Genomic DNA, 4,590 nt, shown 5'->3' on the forward strand with positions numbered 1-4,590 from the left:
CTGGGTGAATGGGTGGGAGGCTCTCTGGCTGGGTGAATGGGTGGGAGGCTCTCTGGCTGGGTGAATGGGTGGGAGGCTCTCTGGCTGGGTGAATGGGTGGGAGGCTCTCTGGCTGGGTGAATGGGTGGGAGGCTCTCTGGCTGGGTGAATGGGTGGGAGGCTCTCTGGCTGGGTGAATGGGTGGGAGGCTCTCTGGCTGGGTGAATGGGTGGGAGGCTCTCTGGCTGGGTGAATGGGTGGGAGGCTCTCTGGCTGGGTGAATGGGTGGGAGGCTCTCTGGCTGGTGAATGGGTGGGAGGCTCCTGGCTGGGTGAATGGGTGGGAGGCTCCTGGCTGGGTGAATGGGGGAGGTCTCTGGCTGGTGGGTGGGAGGCTCTTGCTGGGTGAATGGGTGGGGCTCTCTGGCTGGTGAATGGGTGGGAGGCTCTTGGCTGTGATGGGAGCTTGGTGGTGAGGGGCTCTCTGGCTGGGTGAATGGGTGGGAGGCTCTCTGGCTGGGTGAAGGGTGGAGGCTCTTGGCTGAGTGAATGGTGGGAGGCTCTCGGCTGGGTGAATGGGTGGGAGGCTCTCGGCTGGTGAATGGGTGGAGGCTCTCTGCTGGTGAATGGTGGGAGCTCTCTGGCTGGGTGAATGGGTGGGAGGCCTCGGCTGGGTGAATGGGTGGGAGGCTCTCAGGCTGGGTGAATGGGTGGAGGCTCTCTGGCTGGTGAATGGTGGGAGGCTCTCTGGCTGGTGAATGGGTGGAGGCTCTCGGCTGGTGAATGGGGGGAGGCTCTCTGGCTGGGTGAATGGGTGGGAGGCTCTCTGGCTGGGTGAATGGGTGGGAGGCTCTCTGGCTGGGTGAATGGGTGGGAGGCTCTCTGGCTGGGTGAATGGGTGGGAGGCTCTCTGGCTGGGTGAATGGGTGGGAGGCTCTCTGGCTGGGTGAATGGGTGGGAGGCTCTCTGGCTGGGTGAATGGGTGGGAGGCTCTCTGGCTGGGTGAATGGGTGGGAGGCTCTCTGGCTGGGTGAATGGGTGGGAGGCTCTCTGGCTGGGTGAATGGGTGGGAGGCTCTCTGGCTGGGTGAATGGGTGGGAGGCTCTCTGGCTGGGTGAATGGGTGGAGGCTCTCTGGCTGGGTGAATGGGTGGGAGGCTCTCTGGCTGGGTGAATGGGTGGGAGGCTCTCTGGCTGGGTGAATGGGTGGGAGGCTCTCTGGCTGGGTGAATGGGTGGGAGGCTCTCTGGCTGGGTGAATGGGTGGGAGGCTCTCTGGCTGGGTGAATGGGTGGAGGCTCTCTGGCTGGGTGAATGGGTGGGAGGCTCTCTGGCTGGGTGAATGGGTGGGAGGCTCTCTGGCTGGGTGAATGGGTGGGAGGCTCTCTGGCTGGGTGAATGGGTGGGAGGCTCTCTGGCTGGGTGAATGGGTGGGAGGCTCTCTGGCTGGGTGAATGGGTGGGAGGCTCTCTGGCTGGGTGAATGGGTGGGAGGCTCTCTGGCTGGGTGAATGGGTGGGAGGCTCTCTGGCTGGGTGAATGGGTGGGAGGCTCTCTGGCTGGGTGAATGGGTGGGAGGCTCTCTGGCTGGGTGAATGGGTGGGAGGCTCTCTGGCTGGGTGAATGGGTGGGAGGCTCTCTGGCTGGGTGAATGGGTGGGAGGCTCTCTGGCTGGGTGAATGGGTGGGAGGCTCTCTGGCTGGGTGAATGGGTGGGAGGCTCTCTGGCTGGGTGAATGGGTGGGAGGCTCTCTGGCTGGGTGAATGGGTGGGAGGCTCTCTGGCTGGGTGAATGGGTGGGAGGCTCTCTGGCTGGGTGAATGGGTGGGAGGCTCTCTGGCTGGGTGAATGGGTGGGAGGCTCTCTGGCTGGGTGAATGGGTGGGAGGCTCTCTGGCTGGGTGAATGGGTGGGAGGCTCTCTGGCTGGGTGAATGGGTGGGAGGCTCTCTGGCTGGGTGAATGGGTGGGAGGCTCTCTGGCTGGGTGAATGGGTGGGAGGCTCTCTGGCTGGGTGAATGGGTGGGAGGCTCTCTGGCTGGGTGAATGGGTGGGAGGCTCTCTGGCTGGGTGAATGGGTGGGAGGCTCTCTGGCTGGGTGAATGGGTGGGAGGCTCTCTGGCTGGGTGAATGGGTGGGAGGCTCTCTGGCTGGGTGAATGGGTGGGAGGCTCTCTGGCTGGGTGAATGGGTGGGAGGCTCTCTGGCTGGGTGAATGGGTGGGAGGCTCTCTGGCTGGGTGAATGGGTGGGAGGCTCTCTGGCTGGGTGAATGGGTGGGAGGCTCTCTGGCTGGGTGAATGGGTGGGAGGCTCTCTGGCTGGGTGAATGGGTGGGAGGCTCTCTGGCTGGGTGAATGGGTGGGAGGCTCTCTGGCTGGGTGAATGGGTGGGAGGCTCTCTGGCTGGGTGAATGGGTGGGAGGCTCTCTGGCTGGGTGAATGGGTGGGAGGCTCTCTGGCTGGGTGAATGGGTGGGAGGCTCTCTGGCTGGGTGAATGGGTGGGAGGCTCTCTGGCTGGGTGAATGGGTGGGAGGCTCTCTGGCTGGGTGAATGGGTGGGAGGCTCTCTGGCTGGGTGAATGGGTGGGAGGCTCTCTGGCTGGGTGAATGGGTGGGAGGCTCTCTGGCTGGGTGAATGGGTGGGAGGCTCTCTGGCTGGGTGAATGGGTGGGAGGCTCTCTGGCTGGGTGAATGGGTGGGAGGCTCTCTGGCTGGGTGAATGGGTGGGAGGCTCTCTGGCTGGGTGAATGGGTGGGAGGCTCTCTGGCTGGGTGAATGGGTGGGAGGCTCTCTGGCTGGGTGAATGGGTGGGAGGCTCTCTGGCTGGGTGAATGGGTGGGAGGCTCTCTGGCTGGGTGAATGGGTGGGAGGCTCTCTGGCTGGGTGAATGGGTGGGAGGCTCTCTGGCTGGGTGAATGGGTGGGAGGCTCTCTGGCTGGGTGAATGGGTGGGAGGCTCTCTGGCTGGGTGAATGGGTGGGAGGCTCTCTGGCTGGGTGAATGGGTGGGAGGCTCTCTGGCTGGGTGAATGGGTGGGAGGCTCTCTGGCTGGGTGAATGGGTGGGAGGCTCTCTGGCTGGGTGAATGGGTGGGAGGCTCTCTGGCTGGGTGAATGGGTGGGAGGCTCTCTGGCTGGGTGAATGGGTGGGAGGCTCTCTGGCTGGGTGAATGGGTGGGAGGCTCTCTGGCTGGGTGAATGGGTGGGAGGCTCTCTGGCTGGGTGAATGGGTGGGAGGCTCTCTGGCTGGGTGAATGGGTGGGAGGCTCTCTGGCTGGGTGAATGGGTGGGAGGCTCTCTGGCTGGGTGAATGGGTGGGAGGCTCTCTGGCTGGGTGAATGGGTGGGAGGCTCTCTGGCTGGGTGAATGGGTGGGAGGCTCTCTGGCTGGGTGAATGGGTGGGAGGCTCTCTGGCTGGGTGAATGGGTGGGAGGCTCTCTGGCTGGGTGAATGGGTGGGAGGCTCTCTGGCTGGGTGAATGGGTGGGAGGCTCTCTGGCTGGGTGAATGGGTGGGAGGCTCTCTGGCTGGGTGAATGGGTGGGAGGCTCTCTGGCTGGGTGAATGGGTGGGAGGCTCTCTGGCTGGGTGAATGGTCGGGAGGCTCTCTGGCTGGGTGAATGGGTGGGAGGCTCTCTGGCTGGGTGAATGGGTGGGAGGCTCTCTGGCTGGGTGAATGGGTGGGAGGCTCTCTGGCTGGGTGAATGGGTGGGAGGCTCTCTGGCTGGTGAATGGGTGGGAGGCTCTCTGGCTGGGTGAATGGGTGGGAGGCTCTCTGGCTGGGTGAATGGGTGGGAGGCTCTCTGGCTGGGTGAATGGGTGGGAGGCTCTCTGGCTGGGTGAATGGGTGGGAGGCTCTCTGGCTGGGTGAATGGGTGGGAGGCTCTCTGGCTGGGTGAATGGGTGGGAGGCTCTCTGGCTGGGTGAATGGGTGGGAGGCTCTCTGGCTGGGTGAATGGGTGGGAGGCTCTCTGGCTGGGTGAATGGGTGGGAGGCTCTCTGGCTGGGTGAATGGGTGGGAGGCTCTCTGGCTGGGTGAATGGGTGGGAGGCTCTCTGGCTGGGTGAATGGGTGGGAGGCTCTCTGGCTGGGTGAATGGGCGGGAGGCTCTCTGGTTGAGTGAATGAGTGGGTGGCTCTCTGGATGGGTGAATGGGTGGGAGGCTCTCTGGCTGGGTGAATGGGTGGGAGGCTCTCTGGCTGAGTGAATGGGTGGGAGGCTCTCAGGCTGGGTGAATGGGTGGGAGGCTCTCAGGCTGGGTGAATGGGTGGTAGGCTCTCTGGCTGAGTGAATGGATGGGAAGCTCTCTGGCTGGGTGAATGGGTGGGAGGCTCTCAGGCTGGGTGAATGGGTGGGAGGCTCTCTGGCTGGGTGAATGGGTGGGAGGCTCTCTGGCTGGGTGAATGGGTGGGAGGCTCTCTGGCTGGGTGAATGGGTGGGAGGCTCTCTGGCTAGGTGAATGGGTGGGAGGCTCTCTTTACTGAGTGAATGGGTGGGAGGCTCTCTGGCTGGGTGAATGGGTGGGAGGCTCTCTGGCTGGGTGAATGGGTGGGAGGCTCACAGGCTGGATGAATGGGTGGGAGGCTCTCTGGCTGGGTGAGTGGGTGGGAGGATCTCTGGCTGG

The sequence above is a fragment of the Penaeus chinensis genome, chromosome 3, assembly GCF_019202785.1.
Source record: "Penaeus chinensis breed Huanghai No. 1 chromosome 3, ASM1920278v2, whole genome shotgun sequence".
Taxonomy (NCBI): Eukaryota; Metazoa; Arthropoda; class Malacostraca; order Decapoda; family Penaeidae; genus Penaeus; species Penaeus chinensis.